This window comes from Lissotriton helveticus, chromosome 2_1 (assembly GCF_964261635.1).
Source record: "Lissotriton helveticus chromosome 2_1, aLisHel1.1, whole genome shotgun sequence".
Classification (NCBI taxonomy): domain Eukaryota; kingdom Metazoa; phylum Chordata; class Amphibia; order Caudata; family Salamandridae; genus Lissotriton; species Lissotriton helveticus.
Genome location: NC_136059.1, coordinates 1514590818 through 1514618122, shown reverse-complemented (window position 1 = coordinate 1514618122; position 27305 = coordinate 1514590818).

Below are 27305 nucleotides of genomic sequence, written 5' to 3'. Positions count from 1 at the left end.
GTTACCATATAATCTTAAGATATAATTTGAAAGATCACATTAAGGTACCTGTAGGTACATATAAATCAAGTTCTTATAATACTTTAAGTTCTACTTAACTTAGCAGTTGTAGAGGAAAGGGCTTAGCACACCCTGACTACAACTCCTAGAGAGGTTCTAGTAGGAGCAATCGCAATGGAGCGCACACCGCTAGCCCCTCCTCCGGATCGCCCCTCGGGAATCTGGTACATGGAGTTCTTGAGTGGTTCACCCCAGTGGGTGCAAGTAGGTACTTGTAGAACTGATGATCTCTAGACCCGATACATGTCCCGGGTTTTTGGATATCGCCCGAGACATGGCTCGGGTTTCGGGATAACTTCCCTCATCAGTAGAGAAAATAGTTAGGGGTGGAAGAGAAGGCCGCCAAACAACCGTCAAAGCCTCGATGCCAGAACCGGCACGCAGGTGCGTCGTCCAGGAGCCCGTCGGCTCAAAGCTCAAGGGAGCCAATTTGTATAAGCAATCGCAATGGAGCGCACACCGCTAGCCCCTCCTCCGGATCGCCCCTCGGGAATCTGGTACATGGAGTTCTTGAGTGGTTCACCCCAGTGGGTGCAAGTAGGTACTTGTAGAACTGATGATCTCTAGACCCGATACATGTCCCGGGTTTTTGGATATCGCCCGAGACATGGCTCGGGTTTCGGGATAACTTCCCTCATCAGTAGAGAAAATAGTTAGGGGTGGAAGAGAAGGCCGCCAAACAACCGTCAAAGCCTCGATGCCAGAACCGGCACGCAGGTGCGTCGTCAAGGAGCCCGTCGGCTCAAAGCTCAAGGGAGCCAATTTGTATAAGCAATCGCAATGGAGCGCACACCGCTAGCCCCTCCTCCGGATCGCCCCTCGGGAATCTGGTACATGGAGTTCTTGAGTGGTTCACCCCAGTGGGTGCAAGTAGGTACTTGTAGAACTGATGATCTCTAGACCCGATACATGTCCCGGGTTTTTGGATATCGCCCGAGACATGGCTCGGGTTTCGGGATAACTTCCCTCATCAGTAGAGAAAATAGTTAGGGGTGGAAGAGAAGGCCGCCAAACAACCGTCAAAGCCTCAATGCCAGAACCGGCACGCAGGTGCGTCATCCAGGAGCCCGTCGGCTCAAAGCTCAAGGGAGCCAATTTGTATAAGCAATCACAATGGAGCGCACACCGCTAGCCCCTCCTCCGGATCGCCCCTCGGGAATCTGGTACATGGAGTTCTTGAGTGGTTCACCCCAGTGGGTGCAAGTAGGTACGTGTAGAACTGATGATCTCTAGACCCGATACATGTCCCGGGTTTTTGGATATCGCCCGAGACATGGCTCGGGTTTCGGGATAACTTCCCTCATCAGTAGAGAAAATAGTTAGGGGTGGAAGAGAAGGCCGCCAAACAACCGTCAAAGCCTCGATGCCAGAACCGGCACGCAGGTGCGTCGTCCAGGAGCCCGTCGGCTCAAAGCTCAAGGGAGCCAATTTGTATAAGCAATCGCAATGGAGCGCACACCGCTAGCCCCTCCTCCGGATCGCCCCTCGGGAATCTGGTACATGGAGTTCTTGAGTGGTTCACCCCAGTGGGTGCAAGTAGGTACTTGTAGAACTGATGATCTCTAGACCCGATACATGTCCTGGGTTTTTGGATATCGCCCGAGACATGGCTCGGGTTTCGGGATAACTTCCCTCATCAGTAGAGAAAATAGTTAGGGGTGGAAGAGAAGGCCGCCAAACAACCGTCAAAGCCTCGATGCCAGAACCGGCACGCAGGTGCGTCGTCCAGGAGCCCGTCGGCTCAAAGCTCAAGGGAGCCAATTTGTATAAGCAATCGCAATGGAGCGCACACCGCTAGCCCCTCCTCCGGATCGCCCCTCGGGAATCTGGTACATGGAGTTCTTGAGTGGTTCACCCCAGTGGGTGCAAGTAGGTACTTGTAGAACTGATGATCTCTAGACCCGATACATGTCCCGGGTTTTTGGATATCGCCCGAGACATGGCTCGGGTTTCGGGATAACTTCCCTCATCAGTAGAGAAAATAGTTAGGGGTGGAAGAGAAGGCCGCCAAACAACCGTCAAAGCCTCGATGCCAGAACCGGCACGCAGGTGCGTCGTCCAGGAGCCCGTCGGCTCAAAGCTCAAGGGAGCCAATTTGTATAAGCAATCGCAATGGAGCGCACACCGCTAGCCCCTCCTCCGGATCGCCCCTCGGGAATCTGGTACATGGAGTTCTTGAGTGGTTCACCCCAGTGGGTGCAAGTAGGTACTTGTAGAACTGATGATCTCTAGACCCGATACATGTCCCGGGTTTTTGGATATCGCCCGAGACATGGCTCGGGTTTCGGGATAACTTCCCTCATCAGTAGAGAAAATAGTTAGGGGTGGAAGAGAAGGCCGCCAAACAACCGTCAAAGCCTCGATGCCAGAACCGGCACGCAGGTGCGTCGTCCAGGAGCCCGTCGGCTCAAAGCTCAAGGGAGCCAATTTGTATAAGCAATCGCAATGGAGCGCACACCGCTAGCCCCTCCTCCGGATCGCCCCTCGGGAATCTGGTACATGGAGTTCTTGAGTGGTTCACCCCAGTGGGTGCAAGTAGGTACTTGTAGAACTGATGATCTCTAGACCCGATACATGTCCCTGGTTTTTGGATATCGCCCGAGACATGGCTCGGGTTTCGGGATAACTTCCCTCATCAGTAGAGAAAATAGTTGGGGGTGGAAGAGAAGGCCGCCAAACAACCGTCAAAGCCTCGATGCCAGAACCGGCACGCAGGTGCGTCGTCCAGGAGCCCGTCGGCTCAAAGCTCAAGGGAGCCAATTTGTATAAGCAATCGCAATTGAGCGTACACAGCTAGCCCCTCCTCCGGATCGCCCCTCGGGAATCTGGTACATGGAGTTCTTGAGTGGTTCACCCCAGTGGGTGCAAGTAGGTACTTGTAGAACTGATGATCTCTAGACCCGATACATGTCCCGGGTTTTTGGATATCGCCCGAGACATGGCTCGGGTTTCGGGATAACTTCCCTCATCAGTAGAGAAAATAGTTAGGGGTGGAAGAGAAGGCCGCCAAACAACCGTCAAAGCCTCGATGCCAGAACCGGCACGCAGGTGCGTCGTCCAGGAGCCCGTCGGCTGAAAGCTCAAGGGAACCAATTTGTATAAGCAATCGCAATGGAGCGCACACCGCTAGCCCCTCCTCCGGATCGCCCCTCGGGAATCTGGTACATGGAGTTCTTGAGTGGTTCACCCCAGTGGGTGCAAGTAGGTACTTGTAGAACTGATGATCTCTAGACCCGATACATGTCCCGGGTTTTTGGATATCGCCCGAGACATGGCTCGGGTTTCGGGATAACTTCCCTCATCAGTAGAGAAAATAGTTAGGGGTGGAAGAGAAGGCCGCCAAACAACCGTCAAAGCCTCGATGCCAGAACCGGCACGCAGGTGCGTCGTCCAGGAGCCCGTCGGCTCAAAGCTCAAGGGAGCCAATTTGTATAAGCAATCGCAATGGAGCGCACACCGCTAGCCCCTCCTCCGGATCGCCCCTCGGGAAACTGGTACATGGAGTTCTTGAGTGGTTCACCCCAGTGGGTGCAAGTAGGTACTTGTAGAACTGATGATCTCTAGACCCGATACATGTCCCGGGTTTTTGGATATCGCCCGAGACATGGCTCGGGTTTCGGGATAACTTCCCTCATCAGTAGAGAAAATAGTTAGGGGTGGAAGAGAAGGCCGCCAAACAACCGTCAAAGCCTCGATGCCAGAACCGGCACGCAGGTGCGTCGTCCAGGAGCCCGTCGGCTCAAAGCTCAAGGGAGCCAATTTGTATAAGCAATCGCAATGGAGCGCACACCGCTAGCCCCTCCTCCGGATCGCCCCTCGGGAATCTGGTACATGGAGTTCTTGAGTGGTTCACCCCAGTGGGTGCAAGTAGGTACTTGTAGGACTGATGATCTCTAGACCCGATACATGTCCCGGGTTTTTGGATATCGCCCGAGACATGGCTCGGGTTTCGGGATAACTTCCCTCATCAGTAGAGAAAATAGTTAGGGGTGGAAGAGAAGGCCGCCAAACAACCGTCAAAGCCTCGATGCCAGAACCGGCACGCAGGTGCGTCGTCCAGGAGCCCGTCGGCTCAAAGCTCAAGGGAGCCAATTTGTATAAGCAATCGCAATGGAGCGCACACCGCTAGCCCCTCCTCCGGATCGCCCCTCGGGAATCTGGTACATGGAGTTCTTGAGTGGTTCACCCCAGTGGGTGCAAGTAGGTACTTGTAGAACTGATGATCTCTAGACCCGATACATGTCCCGGGTTTTTGGATATCGCCCGAGACATGGCTCGGGTTTCGGGATAACTTCCCTCATCAGTAGAGAAAATAGTTAGGGGTGGAAGAGAAGGCCGCCAAACAACCGTCAAAGCCTCGATGCCAGAACCGGCACGCAGGTGCGTCGTCCAGGAGCCCGTCGGCTCAAAGCTCAAGGGAGCCAATTTGTATAAGCAATCGCAATGGAGCGCACACCGCTAGCCCCTCCTCCGGATCACCCCTCGGGAATCTGGTACACGGAGTTCTTGAGTGGTTCACCCCAGTGGGTGCAAGTAGGTACTTGTAGAACTGATGATCTCTAGACCCGATACATGTCCCGGGTTTTTGGATATCGCCCGAGACATGGCTCGGGTTTCGGGATAACTTCCCTCATCAGTAGAGAAAATAGTTAGGGGTGGAAGAGAAGGCCGCCAAACAACCGTCAAAGCCTCGATGCCAGAACCGGCACGCAGGTGCGTCGTCCAGGAGCCCGTCGGCTCAAAGCTCAAGGGAGCCAATTTGTATAAGCAATCGCAATGGAGCGCACACCGCTAGCCCCTCCTCCGGATCGCCCCTCGGGAATCTGGTACATGGAGTTCTTGAGTGGTTCACCCCAGTGGGTGCAAATAGGTACTTGTAGAACTGATGATCTCTAGACCCGATACATGTCCCGGGTTTTTGGATATCGCCCGAGACATGGCTCGGGTTTCGGGATAACTTCCCTCATCAGTAGAGAAAATAGTTAGGGGTGGAAGAGAAGGCCGCCAAACAACCGTCAAAGCCTCGATGCCAGAACCGGCACGCAGGTGCGTCGTCCAGGAGCCCGTCGGCTCAAAGCTCAAGGGAGCCAATTTGTATAAGCAATCACAATGGAGCGCACACTGCTAGCCCCTCCTCCGGATCGCCCCTCGGGAATCTGGTACATGGAGTTCTTGAGTGGTTCACCCCAGTGGGTGCAAGTAGGTACTTGTAGAACTGATGATCTCTAGACCCGATACATGTCCCGGGTTTTTGGATATCGCCCGAGACATGGCTCGGGTTTCGGGATAACTTCCCTCATCAGTAGAGAAAATAGTTAGGGGTGGAAGAGAAGGCCGCCAAACAACCGTCAAAGCCTCGATGCCAGAACCGGCACGCAGGTGCGTCGTCCAGGAGCCCGTCGGCTCAAAGCTCAAGGGAGCCAATTTGTATAAGCAATCGCAATGGAGCGCACACCGCTAGCCCCTCCTTCGGATCGCCCCTCGGGAATCTGGTACATGGAGTTCTTGAGTGGTTCACCCCAGTGGGTGCAAGTAGGTACTTGTAGAACTGATGATCTCTAGACCCGATACATGTCCCAGGTTTTTGGATATCGCCCGAGACATGGCTCGGGTTTCGGGATAACTTCCCTCATCAGTAGAGAAAATAGTTAGGGGTGGAAGAGAAGGCCGCCAAACAACCGTCAAAGCCTCGATGCCAGAACCGGCACGCAGGTGCGTCGTCCAGGAGCCCGTCGGCTCAAAGCTCAAGGGAGCCAATTTGTATAAGCAATCGCAATGGAGCACACACCGCTAGCCCCTCCTCCGGATCGCCCCTCGGGAATCTGGTACATGGAGTTCTTGAGTGGTTCACCCCAGTGGGTGCAAGTAGGTACTTGTAGAACTGATGATCTCTAGACCCGATACATGTCCCGGGTTTTTGGATATCGCCCGAGACATGGCTCGGGTTTCGGGATAACTTCCCTCATCAGTAGAGAAAATAGTTAGGGGTGGAAGAGAAGGCAGCCAAACAACCGTCAAAGCCTCGATGCCAGAACCGGCACGCAGGTGCGTCGTCCAGGAGCCCGTCGGCTCAAAGCTCAAGGGAGCCAATTTGTATAAGCAATCGCAATGGAGCGCACACCGCTAGCCCCTCCTCCGGATCGCCCCTCGGGAATCTGGTACATGGAGTTCTTGAGTGGTTCACCCCAGTGGGTGCAAGTAGGTACTTGTAGAACTGATGATCTCTAGACCCGATACATGTCCCGGGTTTTTGGATATCGCCCGAGACATGGCTCGGGTTTCGGGATAACTTCCCTCATCAGTAGAGAAAATAGTTAGGGGTGGAAGAGAAGGCCGCCAAACAACCGTCAAAGCCTCGATGCCAGAACCGGCACGCAGGTGCGTCGTCCAGGAGCCCGTCGGCTCAAAGCTCAAGGAAGCCAATTTGTATAAGCAATCGCAGTGGAGCGCACACCGCTAGCCCCTCCTCCGGATCGCCCCTCGGGAATCTGGTACATGGAGTTCTTGAGTGGTTCACCCCAGTGGGTGCAAGTAGGTACTTGTAGAACTGATGTTCTCTAGACCCGATACATGTCCCGGGTTTTTGGATATCGCCCGAGACATGGCTCGGGTTTCGGGATAACTTCCCTCATCAGTAGAGAAAATAGTTAGGGGTGGAAGAGAAGGCCGCCAAACAACCGTCAAAGCCTCGATGCCAGAACCGGCACGCAGGTGCGTCGTCCAGGAGCCCGTCGGCTCAAAGCTCAAGGGAGCCAATTTGTATAAGCAATCACAATGGAGCGCACACCGCTAGCCCCTCCTCCGGATCGCCCCTCGGGAATCTGGTACATGGAGTTCTTGAGTGGTTCACCCCAGTGGGTGCAAGTTGGTACTTGTAGAACTGATGATCTCTAGACCCGATACATGTCCCGGGTTTTTGGATATCGCCCGAGACATGGCTCGGGTTTCGGGATAACTTCCCTCATCAGTAGAGAAAACCTCACTAGAAAATGTCCCTGGGAGCAGGCCTCAGTGGCCCTCTTCCAGAGGAAACCCAGAGGGTGCCTTCTAAGTACGACTTATTCACTTTTAATGAACTTAGAAGCCTGTGTGCAGTCAGAAGATTGAGACAAGGACAGAGTCCAACCTTTAACCACCTGGTAGACATCTTAGTGGCTCATGACATAGAAAATGCATCAGACACAGATAACCATGGTAGTAGAGAGGGGGGCCATCCATCCACAGAAGAGAATGTTGGACAAGATCCAGCACTATCTGATGAGGAGGTGGTAGCTGAACAGGAGGAGGCTGATTAACCTATCCTGGGCAACACAGGACTATCTGGGGTGGAGAGGGCCTTGGTGGGCCTCCTCCTAACCTACCAAGTAGGCCTACCCATAGGCAGAGAAGGCACAGGTCACTGTCCAGTGGCTCTGAGCATTCTGATGACTCAGTAGGGTCTGATGCCTCTGCTCTAAGGAGGATGACTCCCCTTGATAGGAGAGAGCATAAAGCTAGGATGAAGGAAGTAAATCTTAGGATCAAGAGGCAAGAAATTGCCCTTGCAAAAGAGACCCTGGCTCTTGAAAGAGAGACAAAGTTAAGTGGGTTAGCACCCACTGGTGGCAGCAATATTCCTAGAGATAGGGAAAGGTCACATGACCATAGAAACGTGAATAAGATTGTCCCTCCCTATCAGGTTGGGGATGACATCCACAAATGGATAACTGCTTTTGAGAGGGCTTGCAAAGTACAGCAGGCACCCCAAAGTCAGTGGGCAGCAATCTTATGGCTCTCCTTTGCAGACAAAGGTAGAGACAAGCTCCTAACAGTAAGTGAGCAGGATGCTGACAACTACTATGTCCTGAAGAGTGCTCTGATAGATGGGTTTGGCTTAACCACTGAGCAGTACAGGTTGCTGTTCAGAGATACCCAGAAGACACAGACTCAGGACTGGACTGACTTGGTAGATTGTGCTACTAAGGCTCTGGAAGGCTGGTTGCTGGGCAGTAAAGTTAATGACTATACAGTATTGTATAATGTGATCATGAGAGAACAAATTCTTAACAACTGTCAGAACCAGTTATTGCATCAGCACCTGGTTGACTCTGATCTGACCTCTCCCCAAGAATTGGGAAAGAAGGCAGACAAATGGGTCAGAACCAGGGTAAAGCAAAAGGTATAGAACCAAGGTGGAGATCAGAAGAAGCAAGACCAAAAGGGTGGGGAGAAAGCAAAAGACCAGAAGTCTTCGCCAGGTCCCCAAAAAGCTTCTAATGGTGGAGTCCCCAAAAATCTAAAAAGAAAGATGGTCCAAAGAAACCATGATGCAACTTTTGTAAGGTTAATACTCACTGGACCAGTGATTGCACCGAAAAGGAGGCAGCTCCAACCACCATTGCCCCTAGGGCAACTGTTCCCCCTAGTACAGCTAATAGTGGTGGTTCTCAACAGAAGGGTGTAGTAGGGTTAACCCTAGAAACTGAGATGGATTCTGGCCTAGTCAGAATACCAACTCAAGCTGTTCTTGTCTGTGATGTGGACATGGCTATGTCCTCTACTGTGAGCCCCAGTAACTTGGGCAAGTACAGACAGTCTCCTTTGATTAATAACAAAGTGGCTCAGGCCTACAGGGACACATGTGCCAGTGTCACCATGGTGACACCTAACTTTGTGGACTCTGGACATATCATGCTAGTTGGCAATTACCTAGTGACCAATGCAAGCAATGTCACTACCACCCATAGTATGGCAATTGCTAATTTCTCCTGGGGAGGGGTAACTGGCCTCAAAAGAGTTGTTAGTTCAGACCTCCCTGTAGAATGTTTGCTTGGCAATGACTTAGAATCTTCAGTCTGGTCTGAAGTGGAGTATAGGACTCATGCAGAAATGTTAGGTTATCTCAGCACATGTCCTTGCTGTGACCAGGTCACAGGCCAAAAAGTGCAACACTGAACAGGCCCGGATGTTATGTTATATTTAATTTATAAAGCGCACGGCTACTTGGAAGTGTCCCGGTGCTTGCTTCAGAAAGAAAGAAATGCACACATCTGATTAAAAGAGCAACGTTTTGAGTTTCTTCTTGAGCAGCAGTGAATCTTGAGTGCCCCGCAAGGCTAGGGGCAACAGATTCCAGGCCAAACCTGCCCTGCGCACAAAGGAATTACCACCAAGACGCTGGCGCTTGAACTTCGGGGTCTGCATCAGCAATTGAGCAGAGGAGCGAAGCTGTCTCCCTGGCGCATAGAAGGCGAATCTCTTTTGCAGATAGATGAGACCTATGCCATACAAGGCCCGTTGAGCAATTGTCAGCATTTTAAATTTCAGGTGCGATTCAACTGTGAGCCAGTGCAGGGAACGCAAATGTGTCCGAACACTGTCCCTTGAAGACAGACCCACAAGAAGTCTGGCTGCCGAGTTTTGCACCACTTGCAGTTTTTTCACAAGGAAACCCGGACAACCGACCAAGAGGGCATTGGCGTAGTCCAAGCGAGACAGAATTAATGCACGGACCACTGTTTCTCTGGAAGTGCTAGGCAGAAAGGGGAGAAACTTCCTCAAGCTCTTCAATATGCTAAAGCAGGTGCCGGACAATTTCTTTACTTGCGTCACAAAGTTCAGATTTTCATCGAACCAGACGCCAAGGTTTTTTCACGGTGCCTTTTCCCTCAGAGGGACGGGGGAAACCAGGAGGCCAAAATCTCTCTCTAAAATCCGATGGAAAAGAGCCAAACAATAGCACCTCCGACTTCCCTTCATTGCATTTCAGCTGTGCATTGGCCAACCAGTGGAAGACTGAGAATAAGCAGTGTTGAGCTGTCCCAACGGAGTCTTCCACCTTGTGCCAAGTAAACAACAACTGGGTGTCATCTGCGTATGCCATTACCTTAGACCCCAGTGACTCCTCAAGATACACCAGCGGAGTCACATAGATGATAAACAGGAGGAGGCTAAGTGATGACCCCTGCGGCACCCCCATAGTCACAGGCATGGACGCAGAGGCATTCGGAGGGCGCCAGACCTGCTGCTGCCGACCCTCGAGGAAGGAGCTAATCCATTGAAGAGCCTTACCGGAGATGCCTATTTCAGACAAGCGATTGAGAAGCATGGCAACGCTGCTCTCCCGCCGGCATCCAAACACTCCCGGATTGCCTCAGTGACCTCCAGCAATGCAGATTCCATGCTATGGGCAGCACGGAAGCCCGACTGGGCCGGATGAAGCCTATTTTCCTCCTCAACAAATTTGGTGAGTTGGAAGGTGACAGCTTTCTCGCATACTTTCGCCAAACTTGGTAGCAGTGAGATAGGGCGATAATTCTCAGGCACCAATGGGTCAAGGGACGGCTTATTAAGTAATGGAAGAATCAGGGCATGTTTCCAAGCCTTAGGAAAACAAGTCATACATAGTGATTTGTTGATCATGAGATTCACTTCTATATTTAGGTTGTCAGCCAGATCCGACAAAAGCCTGGCTGCACAGGGGTCTTTGGGTGAGCCAGACTTAAGGGCCTTAAGAATTTTAAGGGAGATGGCAGGGTCAACTGGCCTAAACTCCGAAAAGGTGGAGAGCGGCTCAGCCCTGCTAATAGGTAAAGATAACACCACACCGAGATTCCTCGAAGAAATGAATAGCGATTCTTGGATGCTGATTATTTTGTCCCTTAAGAATGACGCCAAGGTGTTACACCAAGTTTTTGAAACAGGTGTGACTGCCACCTGTGCACTGGGGGCCAAAAAACTTGGAATTGTTATTTGTTCGCTCAATGCGAGTGGCATAATACTGGCCTTTGGCCTCTCCTATAGCCGCATAAGAGTGTCTTTGTTTAGCTCTGAGAGTGTTTTTGTCAGTTGGATGGTAGCCACAGGCATGCCAGGCTCTCTCTGCTATTTTGCACTCATGTTTCAGAGTCCTCAGCTTAGAGGAAAACCAAGGCTTGGAGGGGGACTCTCTCCTCAGCTTAGACTGACAAGGAGCAAACAGAGAAGCAACCGAGCCAGTAATCCAATCAGCAAACTGGGATACGTTATCCTCCAAGTCCCCTGAAAGGGAGGGGCAGGAAGCAGCCAGAGAAGCACTCAGCACCCCTGAGTCCAGTCTCCTAGAGGCTGGAGGGTGATAGCCGTAGGCCGGTCGAGAGGGATTCTTCAATTCCCAAGAAAAGAATATGGGAAAGTGATCCGACCAAGCAAACGGCCTCGGTCTCTTCACCAATAAATGGAAGTTAGCCCGATGATGTCTAGGGTGTGCCCTCCAAGATGGGTGGGAAACAGGACTCTTTGTGAGAGGTTTGCCAAATGGAAAGCGTCCAAGAGAGATGAAGAATCCGACGCCTCAACGTGGTCAAGGTGGATATTGACATCACCGAGAAACACAAACTTTGAGAAGCGCAATGCACGCTCAGCCAGTGCGTCCCCGCAAGAGTCCAAAAAGTTCTTGGACGGCCCAGGCGGCCGATAGACCAGAGACCCCCCAAGCGTAAAGTGGGCAGAGAATGGTATGCTAAAATTTAGAACCTCACAGTCCCCCAGGAGGGAGGGTAGTTCACTGTGAAAGGCCCAGCCATCCGTAAACCAGATGGCTAGGCCACCACCTCTGCCTACCTGGCGATCCACCCGATAGACTTTGAAACAGCAGGTGTGGCCAGTGCCACTATAGGGTTAGAGTAGGCATCAAACCAAGTCTCAGTGACAAACAAAATGTCCAGACCATTGTCCATAATCAGATCAGCAACATCAACATGATGCTTCTTCACTGATCTGGCATTGATGAGGCAGGCGCTAATGTTCCCCACCATAGGTGTATTCACAGGTATAACCGTTGCCAAGGGCTCTGAAGCAAATCTAAAGCCACAGTCCACACAAGCAAAGTCACTAGAAGGACCAGTAGACCAAACTCTGTGGGACGGACAGAAAGGGGGTTTCAAGGATTTCAGCCCCTCACTCGTGAAGTGGATGGTGCCATTGCTGTGGCTACCCCTGTCATGCCGGGCAGAATGACTCGCCCTGAGCGCTGACTTAGCGCGGACGGGCGCAAGAGGGCTTGCCTTAGGCGCGCCATCGGCGCGTCCGAGCAGGCATCAGCTTTAAGAGGTGTGGCTGAAGCTGGCAAGCAGCGTGCGTCATCTAGAATGCTGACCGCGAGCAACGCAAGTCGCGTCCATTATGGCCGCTGTCTCGTTGATTACCCACCAGCAGTGCCGCCCAGGAGCGAGGGGAAGGTGCACTCGGTTTTTGACTCGGTTTTTAAAAGAGAACCATTAAAAATGCAGCATCCAAACGAGTAGCCCTACTGACATAAAAAACGAGGTACAGACTTTGTGTGTCCCCGTTGAAACCACTAACCTCCCCCCCAAATTCCCTCTATTATAATCACAAAAATGCTGTTTTTTAAAAAATCAGGGAAGAGAACAAAGCAACCTTTCGAGAAGCGCCGCTCTGCTACACAAGCCTGGCTAAATAAGGTTTGCCTGAAGCCGGCGAACCGCGTGCATCATCTAGAACGCTGACCGCGAGCAACGCGAGTTGCGTCCAATATGGCCGCTGTCTCATGGATTACCCCCCAGCAGTGCCGCCCAGGAGCGAGGGGAAGGTGCACTCAGTTTTTGACTCGGTTTTTAAAAGAGAACCATTAAAAATGCAGCATCCAAACGAGTAGCCCTACTGACATAAAAAACGAGGTACAGACTTTGTGTGTCCCCGTTGAAACCACTAACCTCCCCCCCAAATTCCCTCTATTATAATCACAAAAATGCTGTTTTTTTAAAAATCAGGGAAGAGAACAAAGCAACCTTTCGAGAAGCGCCGCTCTGCTACACAAGCCTGGCTAAATAAGGTTTGCCTGAAGCCGGCGAACAGCGTGCATCATCTAGAACGCTGACCGCGAGCAACGCGAGTTGCCTCCAATATGGCCGCTGTCTCATGGATTACCCCCAGCAGTGCCGCCCAGGAGCGAGGGGAAGGTGCACTCAGTTTTTGACTCGGTTTTTAAAAGAGAACCATTAAAAATGCAGCATCAAAACGAGTAGCCCTACTGACATAAAAAACGAGGTACAGACTTTGTGTCCCCGTTGTAACCACTAACCTCCCCCCCAAATTCCCTCTATCACAACCACAAAAATGCTGAAACTATGGACCAGTTGCCTACCAGGAGGAGAAGCAGTAGGGTAAGGCAGTGCCTTCCCCCTTGCCTCAGAGTGAGGATCAGACTTGCAAGGAAGCTGATTGTGAGACCCAAGAAGGAACTGTCCTAGAAGAGCTTGAGCCTGATCAGGTTGAGTTTCTTGGGACAGGGGGACCTTCAAGGGCAGACCTGAGGCATGCACAGTTGAACTGCCCTTCTCTTGAACCCCTCAGACAGCAAGCTGCTGCTGAGGCTGCTGGGAATGCTAATGGAACCCATAAAGTGTATTAGGATGAAGGGCTCCTGTATTCAGAGGCTAGAGACCCCAAGCCTGGTGCTTCCAGGAGGTTGGTCATACCTTTGGCATTCAGGGGCTTCCTTCTTACGTTAGCCCATTATATTCCCCTTGCAGGACATCTTGGCCAGAACAAGCCTTGGGACAGGCTTGTTCCTCATTTTCACTGGCCCCACATGTCAGAAGACACCAAGGAGTTGTGTCACTCCTGTGTCACCTGCCAAGCCAGTGGCAAATCAGGTGGCACCACAAAGGCCCCCCTAATACCACTACCTGTGGTGGGGGTTCCCTTTGAAAGAGTTGGGATAGACATTGTTGGACCAATGGATCCCCAAAAAGCATCTGGGCACAGGTTTATTCTGGTAGCAGTGGATCATGCCACCAGATACCCAGAAGCTATTCCCCTAAGGACCACAACAGCACCTGTTGTGGCAAGAGCCCTCCTGCGAGTTTTCTCAAGAGTGGGTTTTCCGAAGGAGGTTGTCTCAGACAGAGGTGCAACCTTTATGTCTGGATATTTGACTGCTATGTGGAAGGAGTGTGGAGTGAACTACAACTTCACCACACCCTATCATCCACAGTGCAATGGTCTGGTGGAGAGATTCAACAAGACCTTAAAGGGCATGATTAAGGGTTTACCTGAAAAGCTTAGGCGAAGATGGGACATCATACTGACCTGCCTTTTGTTTGCTTATAGAGAGGTCCCACAGAAGAGAGTTGGCTACAGCCCTTTTGAACTTCTGTTTGGGCACCCTATAGGAGGACCCCTTTGTCTGATGAAGGAGGGACGGGAGTTACCTCTCAAAGCTCTAAAGCAAGACATTGTGGACTATGTACTTGGTCTCCGCTCCAGGATGGCTGAGTATATGAAAAAGGCATCCAAAAACCTTGAGGCTAGCCAGGAACTCCAAAAAGCCTGGCATGACCAAAAGGCTGTGCTGACTGTTTACCAGCCAGGGCAGAAAGTGTGGGTGTTGGAGCCAGTGGCACCAACAACACTCCAAGACAAATGGTCTGGACCCCACACTATTGTTGAACAGAAGGGAGAGATAATCTATTTGGTTGATCTTGGAACTCCCAGGAGCCCCCACACGATGCTTCATGTCAACATATTAAACCCCATATGTTAACAGGGCAGACATGGGATTGCTCATGGCTACAGATGAGGGACAGGAGGAGGAGAGTGACCCTCTCCCAGACCTGCTTTCTCAGAACCCTGATGATGATTCAGTTGATGGTGTAGCCTTGGCAGGCAGCCTCACTAACCAACAGCAACAGAATTGCAGACAAGTTCTACAGTCCTACAGACATATGTTTTCTCTGACTCCAAGTCAGACTACCTGGTGCACTCATGAAGTGGACACTGGGGACAGTCTGCCTGTGAAGAGTAAAATCTATAGGCAACCGTCAGGGACTGTATCAGGACAGAGGTCCAAAAGATGTTGGAGTTGGGAGTTATTGAGCCCTCAGAGAGCCCTTGGGCCAGTCCTGTAGTCCTGGTGCCTAAACCTCATACCCAAGATGGTAAGAGAGAGATGAGGTTTTGCGTGGATTACAGAGGCCTCAATGCTGTCACTAGGACAGATGCCCATCCAATACCAAGAGCAGATGAGCTCATTGACAGATTGGCTTCTGCCAAGTGTTTGAGTACATTTGACTTGACAGCTGGCTACTGGCAGATCAGACTAGCTGATGATGCAAAAGCCAAAACAGCATTTTCAACCCCAGGAGGTCATTATCAATTTGTGGTAATGCCCTTTGGTCTGAAGAATGCACCTGCCACATTCCAAAGGTTGGTGAACCAAGTCCTCTAAGGTCTGGATGACTATTGTGCAGCTTATCTTGATGATATTGCTGCCTTTACCTCCACTTGGGAAGATCACCTGATTAAGCATGAGCGCAAAATCCGCTCCGATCGCGGATTTTGCGGATTTTCGGTAAATCCACGATCCGCGAACTCTCGCGAATTTACCGAGAATCCGCAATCCGCGATCGGAGCGGATTTTGCGGTCAAAAGTTCAAGCCTAATGCATAATTTACGATGGCGCCGGCAAGCTGCCAGCGCCATCCTCAAATGGTTACTTAATTAGCTTCGACAGGAAGCTCTAACAGATAAGATAAAGCAGGGGCTCGAGCGCCTGCTTTATTTTATCAGTTGGAGCTTCCTGTTGAAGCTAATTAAGTAACTTTTGCAGGATGGCGCTGGCAGCTTGCCGGCGCCATCGTAAATTATTACATGGTGTCTTCTTGAATAAATATGAAGGGCAGGGTTCATTCTGGCACGACGGTCCTGGCACAAAAAATAAACCTCAACAGGAAACACTTGCAGATATCAATAACGCATGTGCCCTAGTTGAAGCTTAAATTCAGTGACTCATTCATCAGCCCAAAAATAATCGTGAGCGTTGTGGAGGCTGGGCAGGTGTGCCTTGTTCCCAAATATACCATCGAAAATCCGCTGTGATGCTGGTCTCTGACCTTTTATACACACAAGAGGCATGTGCGCTCGCATGGAAGCCCCGTCCGTTTGGCCCCGCCCACACACTCGAGGTGTGCACCGTCTTCCCACCATTTACCCACTATGATGGACATTTCACTCAAGGGACCCCTGCGCACTTCGGCGCGATTGCATAGTAACACACACTTGGTCGCTGGAACTAGTTGAGGCGCAAATGCAGTGACTCATTCATCAGCCCAAAATTGCCTGAATATCAGATGAGAAATGCTGGTTTATTTGCAAAAGGTTCTGACCTTTCGTAAGGTGGAGTCTGTTTGTGACATTTAGCCTACCATCGAAAATCCGCTGTGATGCTGGCCAGAGGCATTTGCATCTTTGACTTTTACGAGCGCAATCCCCGTGCTGTTCCTGTGACCAGGGGCTTCTGTCTCTTAATCTACTGCTCTGATCGGTCTCTGACCTTTTATACACACAAGAGGCATGTGCGCTCGCATGGAAGCCCCGTCCGTTTGGCCCCGCCCACACACTCGAGGAAGCCCCGCCCCCAAATCCGCAGATCCGCTAAATCCGCGGATTTTGCGGATCCACGATCCGTGAATCCGCAAATTCGTGAATCGTGGATCCGCAAAATCCGCCCATGCTTACACCTGATCCACCTGAAGAATGTTTTGGAGGCCCTGCAGAAGGCAGGCCTAACTATTAAGGCTACCAAGTGCCAGATAGGGCAGAGCAAGGTTGTGTACCTGGGCCACCTGATAGGTGTAGGTCAGGTTCAAACATTGGAGAGCAAGATCCAGACCATAAAGGACTGGACTGCTCCCACCACCCAGACTCAGGTCAGAGCTTTCTTGGGCCTGACTAGGTACTACAGGAAGTTTGTCAAAAGTTATGGGTCCATTGTGACACCTCTCAATGACTTAACTTCAAGGAAAATGCCAGAGAAAGTTCAGTGGACAGTAAGCTGTCAAAAGACATTTGATGACCTGAAGCATGCCATGCGCACTGCACCTATTCTGCAAAGTCCAGACTACTCCAAGGAATTCATTGTTCAAACAGATGCTTCTGAATTGGGTGTGGGTGCTATTCTTTCACAATTGAATAAAGATGGTCAAGACCAGCCAATAGCTATTATTAGCAGAAGGCTGACCCCTAGAGAGAAATGTTGGTCAGCTATTGAGAGGGAGGCCTTTGTTGTGGTTTGAGCCTTGAAGAAGCTGTGGCCATACTTGTTTGGTACTCACTTCAAGATTCAGACAGACCATAAGCCCCTCTTGTGGCTAAATCAGATGAAGGGTGAAAATCCGAAACTGCTTAGGTGGTCCATTTCCCTACAGGGGATGGACTTTACAGTGGGACATAGACCTGCGAATGACCATGTCAATGCAGATGGACTCTCCAGATATTTTCACTTAGAACATGAAGACTCAACTGTTCAAGGTTAGTTTAATGTCCCTGCATTTGGAGGGGGGGGGGGGGGTTGTGTAGGAGAGTAGGGTCTGCTTCCTATGGTCACCCCACCCTTTTTGCTGTGATTCTCTGGTTTTTCGACTTTAGTGTGGCTGTGGGCCTGCTAATCAGACCCACAGCCCAGCTGTTCTCTCTCTAAATTGATACCATGTACTTTAGGAACATACCTGATTGGGTATTGGGTCACCTTTGTGAGCCCCTGTATAGTGTACCATAGGTACCCAGGGCATAGGTGCATCCAAGGCCTACCAGGGGCAGCAGCATGTATTATGCCACCCCTGGCTGGCCATCCAAACTGACACCACAGGCTGATCACTCAGCTTGGGTAAGGTGGTGTAATCACCCCTTACTTAGATATAGTATATCTATATCTACCTTATATATAGACACATAGTAACCTATAAGTCACTCCTATGGCAGGCCTTAACAATCCTGGAGGCAGAGTGCTTGGTTTTATGTGAGAGGGAGCCCTAGCATGAGATGAGCCCCTCTGCAGCTTTCAGAACCATGTCCTTATAGCTGTTCTATGACATAGCCATACCATATACTCTTAAGTGCATTATAATCCTCGCGGTTAATGCTAACTTTGGTTCGGTTTTATCAAAACATGTCGTGTAAGGTGTCAAACACTTTGGAATACTACCCCCCTCCCCGCCAATTCTGGCGGTGGGGGTAGCATTCCACCCTTCTAGAGTGAAAAGATATGTGTGTTACTGCTTTACCCGGTTAAAGTTAAACAGAGCTCAGCATCACAAATTGGATGCTGCTGCCACAGACACGAGTCTGACCTCCTCCAGCTGGGGGAAACTCCAGCAAGGGAGGCTTGGACAATGGGTTTCCTGTCGAGGGAGGCGCTAGCACCTCCCCAGACAGCCTGTAGTGTAGTGGGGCAGGGTGGGTTGAATGGAAAGATGCTTTTCCAGACACTGCCTGGGGCACACAAGGTGCTCCATGCATAGCCCGGTTCAAACCAGTTGCTGGGGCACTCCAGCCCCGCTCTGGCGTGAAACTGGGCAAAGGGAAAGGGGTGTAACCACCCCCTTCTCAGGTCCACCCATAGGAGGGACCTAGCAGGTAATCAAGCCCATTTTCTTAGTAAAAAACCTAGTTATTCCATACAAAGCAAGCAGAACGCTTCGATCTGATCGGAAACATCTCTTGCTAGTCCAGAGAGTCAAAAAGGCCCGCACGGGTGGGAGAAGATTTTCATTTAATACAGCAAAGATTTGGAACTCGCTTCCTCTAAAACTACGCGCCGAGTCTTGCACACTGCGTTTCCGCAAAGGTCTTAAAACCTTTTTGTTCCCCGTTTAGTGCGTTAATTCTGTCCCCCAGTAACATCTGATCTTGTCTGGAAAAGCGCTGGGATGCCCAAGGGTAACTGCGCGCTATATAGGATTTTAAATAATAATAATAATAAAGAAAGTTGCTGTGTGCCCAGGACTTTAGATTATCCTGGAACGAAACTCTGAAATGAAACTCTTGGACCTTCGACGTTCTATTTCGACTAGAAGACTGAAGACATCTCCCTTGTGGTCAAGGAGTGACCACCCTGTGCAAACAGGCACCACCAGTAACTTGCTGGTCTGCTTTGTTGATGCTCCTGATGGATCCCGAAGACTCAGCGACTCAGGAACTGGACTCTCAGACTTCTCTGCCTCCGACCCACATCCACTGCAAAGCTAAGACCCATGGCAGACATGAGAGACGTGGGGCAGGACACCCTGGACATCCTGCATTTTGCTAACAGTGCAACTATCGAGGTACCCTCGCAGTTGTACATTGGGGTACAAAAAGCCCCAGACCCGAGCGCAATTTGCACCAAAGCTCAGCCCTCCACACTCCACGAGTGCCGCGTGGGGCCTGCTCTTGCATTTCAGCTCAACGCGTCTTCCCGGTTGCTAGCTGGCTGGCTGGTGAGCCCCCTGAAGACAAACCTTTAAAATCTAACTGCTTTCCTGGGTGCTCCAGGCTTGCTCCAGATTCTTTGCAAAGGAGAAGCTCCCCAGACCTTGCTGGTCTGACTCAAAGCAAATCTTCACTCCCTGTGTGGATTGCGTTTGCCAAGGCGTGTTGGGTCCAGTCCCAATACCGACACTGCAGTCAACTAGACCCTTCGTGGGCAGCTCGAATCCAGCTCCTGGTCATCGTCGACACCTCGTGGTCCTCGTAGCTGCAGAGACAAGCTTCACCTCTTCACCTGATTTCATTGCGACATCGCCTGGTTCCTTCCTGGTTCCTTCCTGGTCACTGGCTAGTTACCCAGCCTCTGTCCCCTCTGCTTTCAGGCTCTTCAGTTCTTCGATCCACCCGGACACTCTTCCTTTGGCCGCCTGCAGCCCTTCTTTTGCAGATCTCCATTGAAAGCATTGACGAAACCCGACACGAAAAGACACCTATGCACCCGGCTTTCCTGGGTGAGGTAACTCGAGTACTCCGGTGCTCCCGTGGGTATTGAGTGTCCTAGTTTAAAGGGGTTTTGTCGTAGTCCATCCGGAAGTGCCCTAAAACAGTAACTTTGTAACTTCTTCATTCTCCATTATAAGTCAATGGTAACTCGCGACTGTGTTCCCACACTGCATGCGTCTCCAATGGGTCTCCTACTTCCTAACGTTTGATTGTTTAGTGTAGCTCCAGCGATTCCCTAGGCCCTAGGCCTATTCACTATTCCTGAAGTGGTTCTTTTACCACTTACTTAGTATATGGTTTGTGAGGCCCCTAGGGCAAAACTGTATTTGTGCAACTTAACGTATGCTAATTGAGTAACTTGTGATGTACTTCGATCTATGACCTCATAAAGAGTGCAGAGGGGTTGTGTTAGAAAAAAAACCATATATATTTGATATATACCTTGTGTTGTGTCCTTTCATTTGGTATTCAAGGGATTATGATTGGTAAAACAGCTTGCTTTACATGCTCTCTGAAGTCTTAGCCTATGACTGCTGGTCGATGCTACCACTAGGATAGCTTGTCTAGAAGGCTGACTTTACAACCACCATCATTAAGGGTCGTTTAGGCTGGTGCAAGGTGCCCACTAGAATAGTGGACACCATATGCCAGGCTAACTTCTCACAAGACATTCCCCAGATCCTATCACTTTCAAATCCAGACAGTCAATCCACAACTGGGCAGAGACACACAGAAATGTTAGAGCACAAAAACCCAGCCACTTCTGAAAGAGTGGTTTCTAAACACACAATGCAAAAACCACCTTCACAAAAAGATGTGTTATTGAATTGTGAGTTCAGGCATACTAAACTTCCCCTCTCCATCTTAAGCCTTTGGGAAGATAAGCTGGAAACATATTACACAGCCTCCCCATTCTGCCTTATGGGCAAGATGGCCTTTCAACAGTGAAAAACGAAATGGAGAGTATTTGACTGTCAGGACATGGTACACACCTTAGTACATGCCCTACCTTTCACATGCACTGCAACCTGCCCAGGGGGTACCTTGGGCCTACCAGAGGGGTGTCTGATGTGCATAGAAAGGGAAGGGTAAGGCCGGCAAGTGGGTGCCCTTGCCAGGACAACATGGCAGTTTAACAAGCTGTGTGCAGGCACTGCAGCTGCAGGCCTGAGTTTTCTTTTTAAGGTTACTGTAGTGTTCTGAGTTTAGTGTTTATATTACTGCACTTCTCTGCATCTAGCTACTCAGCCAGTGTGAGTGTTCCAGGTTAGAATGTGAGTGTGATTGACATGGATGGAATGCTTGGGTGACTGGTGTGAGGTTTGACAGTTGGAGTATGGGCTGAGTAGCTAAGAGGCTGCTCCTGGTGGGGCTGCTTGTTCCAGCATAATACTTCCTGTTAAATTATCTAAGGCTGAATAAACCTACTTTACAACTTATCTACATCTGCCTCGGCTACATCTCTTCATGTATGTATGAATAAAATACTACATTATTCTTGGCGACGATCTGGAAACTTTCCTGCGCAAAATATGCCTATTTACAAGAGATGGGAGTATCCTGCAAATTTTGTGGAACAAGCAACTAATATCTGAAGAAGAAAGGAGCTCATCATACAAGCGAAGTAGCCCCACCAGTGTCAAGAAAATCTGACAGCCCAAGATCAATAGTGTCATGTCATCGCTGTTTCTTAACAGAAACTATCAGAGGTTTATGCGTAAAACAACAACCTACCTATGTGACGCAGAAGAAACAGAACCTGACATTGTGCCTTGAAACAAACTACATCTTCTGCCTAATAAGCAAGCAGTGTCAGCAAAGAACTTGCCTCTGGAACTAAGGTATTTTATTAATGACTGTGTTTTCTTTTGGCCGGTGAACAGTTGCCTGACACGGACTCACGCTGTGGTGTTCCTGACTGTCACCTTGTGCTCTCCTTTGTGCTAGTGCTGCACTTGAGAGAGATTTTCTTGTACCATTTCAGACTCTAATTGCGTGTCTTTGCCAGTTTCGTCTGCCCACTAGCGTTCTCACAGTTGAACAATTTTTTTTTTATAATAATAGTTTCCAGTGTCTCTCCTAAGATTGAGGAGGAGCGACGCAAAGAGCTAACAGTGGGATTTTTCTCTAGTCATACACATCACATCGTAAAGCATGTTAAAAAAAAAAAGTCAGTTGAACCTTCATTTCACATTTGAAAGTGTCTCGAGCAACTTACTGTGCCGCGCAGTGGTTTCATTTGGTCTGCTGTGACGTCTTCAAGTGTCTTCGTCATTCTTGCTGCCTTAGGACATTTTGGTGCAGGAGCGTGCTGTGAGCCATCCGGATTGCGTCAACTAAGCGTGCCGCCATCTTCAGATTCCCATGAACAGGTTTACTTTTTGACTCCTGTGCTCCGTGGTGTTCTGCCTGCAAATGTCTTGAATAAAGTTTTGTTTCTTCAGCCTCTGAACGTTCTATCTAGCCAGAGTTTCTGCAAAGATTCGTCCGTCGGAGTCCTTGTTACTGCACTTTCAACAAGCTTTTTGTCTGAGGAAAATATTTTCCATTTAAAAAAAAAACGGGACATTTTTACACAAGTTTTTGTGCAGTTATGCCTCGGATGTGTTTCTCCGAGGTGTTATCTTTTCAAAGATTCTGCCTGCCTAGTCCTGTTTTGCCAGCTTCGCTTACAAGGTGCTCTTCTACTAGCAAGGTACTGTTTTCTGTTTTGCCAGCAAAGTACTGTTTTATCTAGCTTTGTCACGAGTGTTTGAAACTACATACCCCTGCGAGCTCCATTCATCCTGGAACATTATGTGTTTAAACTCCTGCATTTTGACACTTGAAATTTTTCACCAAAGGTTTAGTTTTTCATACGGGCATTTTCCCTGCTTTAAAGTGCTACAAAATTTAATGTTTTCGTTGGCATGGTTTTCAACTGCAGGGTATTTTCATGCAACTTACGTCTTGCCTGTCCATCTTCCCGGTGACAGGCACACCTATGACTGTAGTTAATTTACAAGCATTATTAACTTCCAAACGTGTTTTTCTCACAATTTACATAATTTTGAAATGCTTAACATGACTATGGTTGATCTACAAGCATGATTTTGACTTACAATATGTTCATTTTTGAAATACTTAAGTAATGTGTCGTTTAACATATGATGGGTTCTCTCACCCTTATGTCTACACTGCATTTATGCTTGTGTCACTCTTCACGTGTGGGTTCCCTCACCCTCTTCGTCATAATTACGTACGTGAGTTCTCCCACTCATGTCTGCGCAAAGTTTTGGTTAAGGGTTCTCTCACCCTCATTTGCATCATTGATCCCTGTTTTGGGATGGGTTTAGGTTGTGATCCTATTTCCCCTCATTAGTTAACCCTCATGTCTGGGTTATTGGGTTCTTGTCTTTGTTTAGGACTTTTACCTTCTCTACCTGTGTTGGACACCTTAATTTTCTCTTTTGTGTCCAGTGTGTAAGACGCCCTGTGCATCACATTTTTCTCTATGTCTTGTTACCTATGTGTTGGTTTGACACATTGTGCTGCACCTGTCCGTGCCGCGTGTGTGCTTGGGTCCTGTCCCTTGTTACACCTTCTTCTTTTTGGTTATGGGTAACGCCATATTGTCTCGGTGTTCCTCACATGAGGAGTGGAATTGTTTTGCCACATTGTGTTCCTCACATGAGGAGTGGAATTGTTTTGCCACATTGTGTTTCTCACTTGAGGAGTGGAAATTTTGCCACATTGTGCTGCACTATCTTGTGCTTCATTCATGGGTAGCCCCATATTTTCTGTGTTCCTCACATGGGGAGTGGAATTGTTTTGCCACATTGTGCTGCACCCTTCCGTGCTGCGTGTGTTTTCTTGGGTTTGTCCCTCGTTACACCTTCACTTATGGGTTAATCCCATGTTTTCTTAGTTCCTCTCTTGAGGAGTGGCTTTTATTTGCCACTGTCTACCTTCGTGAAGACGTTTTCTTCATGTTAGGTCTTTATTTTCTTTCTCTTCAGTATTGAAGGAGGAGGATGGTGTCAGTGCTAGTAGTTACTGTCTCTTTCTTCCTTCTTCCCTGGTTTTTGTCTGTTTACCCTCTCGTGGTGTGAAGTCCTTCTCATCCCTGGGTTCACGGATAAATATTACTTCTATATATTTTGACTGTAGATAGTTTTCAAATATTACTACTGTATACTTTGATTGTGAGTAGTTTTCTTCTTCACTCTCTGATTTTCTTTTGTTTTCAATTTGGAGAGGGAGAGGATGTGTAGTGTTCTGAGTTTAGTGTTTATATTACTGCACTTCTCTGCATCTAGCTACTCAGCCAGTGTGAGTGTTCCAGGTTAGAATGTGAGTGTGATTGACATGGATGGAATGCTTGGGCGACTGGTGTGAGGTTTGACAGTTGGAGTATGGGCTGAGTAGCTAAGAGGCTGCTCCTGGTGGGGCTGCTTGTTCCAGCATAATACTTCCTGTTAAATTATCTAAGGCTGAATAAACCTACTTTACAACTTATCTACATCTGCCTCGGCTACATCTCTTCATGTATGTATGAATAAAATACTACAGTTACGTGTGTGGGTGGCACAATTAGTGCTGCAGGCCCATTAGTAGCATTTGCATTACCAGCCCCGGCACACATAGTGCACTTTACCAGGGACTTTACTAATAAGGTAAACATACCAATCATGGACAACCAATTACCATTACATTTTACACAGGGAGCACTTGCACTCTGACACTGATCAGCAGTGGCAAAGTGCCCAAAGCATCTAAATTGGCAACATCATGTCAAAAAAAAGGCCTAGGGGGAAAGCAAAAAGCTTAGGGAACTTTAGCCAAAAAGGGCCAAGTCCAACAGTGACCATAGACAATAAATTTGAGTTCAAAGGAGTGTTGAGGGCAGGGTCGGATTGGGAACACAATTAGGCCCTGTTACTCCCCCCAAAAAGTGGCACACATCCCTTTATGGATCGCCATTTGGTTAGTCTTTTTGGACTTATTTTTAAAGAAATGTTTGTTAAATTAAACCATTTTAAAGCCTATGGAGCCAGTAACATTGGTGAAAACTAGAAGCACAGCAGTCTGGCTGGGTTGTCGAAGTGAAATAAAATGGCCCAAAGGCCACAACACCTGGTCTGGCTAGGGTTGTCACCTAGCCATTTTTGTTACCAGTTGTCCAGTATTTTAATGTCCTGTCTGGCACAAAAATGTGTACTAAAGCTGCAGTTATGAGCTGTGACTGATAGTTTAACTAGTCAGAGGCATAAAAGCCAAGTTAAAATGAATATGGATCTTTATACAACTCCTCTTTAATTATCAGGTCTGGGTCTTTATTTTTATTTAGTTATTTGTACATTTTTATATAGGGCTAGCTAGACCAGAAGGTATCAGAGCACCTCATATATAATGCAAGGGCTTTCTGTGCTCGGTGTCTGGGGAACACGAGTCAGTAGGCTTACCAAGATCCTATGAGATAAACTCATTTGATGCACAATGGGATGGCTGCCCCCTGGGACAATACACACCTGTTAAACTATAAACAGGGGTCTTTGTCTTGATACTACTGGTTACCCATGCTTGTGAATTGGGTAATGAACTTTTGAGGCTGATGACGGGTGTAGGACTTTGTAATGACTATAGACGAATCTAGCTGTGAAAAAGTGCAGGTGGATGAAATACAGGTCGGCTGCTTCTTGTTGGAACATTATATGTACAGAATCAGCTATGAATTAAAAAGCAGAATCTAACACCATCTACTACTGAATTGGACCCTCAGAAAGATCCTACAGTGTGTGCTTCTGTGCCATTGTTTGTAAATAATATAAGATTGTTTGATTGAAGTACATACATATATACAGACAAAGAAAATCATTAGGAAGTCAAGGTAGTTACAATATGAGGACATTAGAACAGCAGAAGTTAATGGAGTGAATGACATAGTGCACAGCTGAAATGATCAATTGCCCTCTGCAACGGGTCTAGTCAGATTGGGTGTCAGCTTTGGGAACACAACTCATTTTGCGTGCGTATTAAAGTATTTGTTGAGCAGCAGGTTTTTAAGGTCCCATTTGAAGCAGGAAAAGGAGGGGTCGCAGTGGAGATCTCTAGGGAGTGAGTTCCAGATCCTGGGTGCATTTCCAGAGAATGAGCATGTCTGGGAGGGTTTCTGTTTCAGTTTTGGAGTTATGAGAGGAAGGAGTTGGAACTTCCTAGAGTCCTGGCTCTTCCTGCTTTTGGCAGAATCTAGCGGATAGTTTGTGTAGTTTTAGAGAGTATGTACTTGGCCCAAAGGCATTGGAGCGATTTACATGTGTGCCAATTACACTACACAAAATCAAATTTCCTTTAGAGATTAAGTGATTTGCCCAGGGCTAGCAGCTGAATTTAGGGTCTAGTTGAAGTACACTGGCCAGTGTTGATGAATTTAGACTGCAGTGAAAATGGTATGGCAGCAGGCTGGCTCTAAGGTGGCACAACAGGTGCCACTACACTGGGTGCTGACTTCAGGGGCGCCGAGTTTGCAAGTTTAGTTTTAAAAGCACCTGCTGCTGCGCTCCTGGCCTCAGCAATTTTCAGGCAACCATTAAAATGTCAAGATAGCTCCATGATTAATGTTCTTCCTGGAGAGAGATTGGAGTTGTGTCTAGTGGAAGCTTTGACTCATCATAAGGTACCGTACTGGGTTAATATGTCTGCTGTAAAGAAGGTGTGCCATGCAGATCACATAGTGTATATGATGTAAACAGATCAGTGGTTTACTGCTTTTGTAAGAGACCTCCTTTTGTTACTTGAATTTATAAATTAAAATCCTAATATAGCACAACTATTTATTAACTGCATGCAAACTGCAAGGTATTGATTAGAGCATAGATTAATGTTGCAAAAAGGTTTCATTTGGGTAGAAATCGATCCATATTATTAAAGAGAACCCACAACTATGGTGTTCCATTTTCAAATTTGAGTTTGGGCTTCTCCAGACCAAGCACCCTTAAACTATCCTGCCTGCCAGTGTGGATGGTATGTCACTCCTACACCTTGTAGTCCTCTGATTTATGCAACATTTCCTATACACTGATTTACACACACATATGATTGATTGTCTCTCTGTAATGTGTGTGTAATGCTAAGTGCTCTGACACCCTACACTGCTATGAGTGGCGCTATATAACTAATTAAGTATATCTGAAAGAGAGTGGTTATGGAGACCTGAAGGGCACTGTTAAAAGGAGATGGTGAGGAAATCCGTGGTGGAGGTGGTCTCCACCTACCCCATGGAAGGAGGGGGTGCCAACAAACAATACAACTCCCGGTGCCACCAGCGCTAAAGCCAGCCCTGAATAGCAGGGAGCAGGAATTACCTGTCCCAGAGTGCTTGGGGCTGTGCAGGATGAGCCCAGTAATCACTTGTAGCTGTGGACTTAAATTTGTTGCTATGTAGTGCGAGCTTTTCATGCCGCAGCACGGGACGTTTATTCAAGGGAGCAGTGACTACCTGTCCTAGAGTGCTTAGGGCTGTGCAGGAGGAGCCCTGT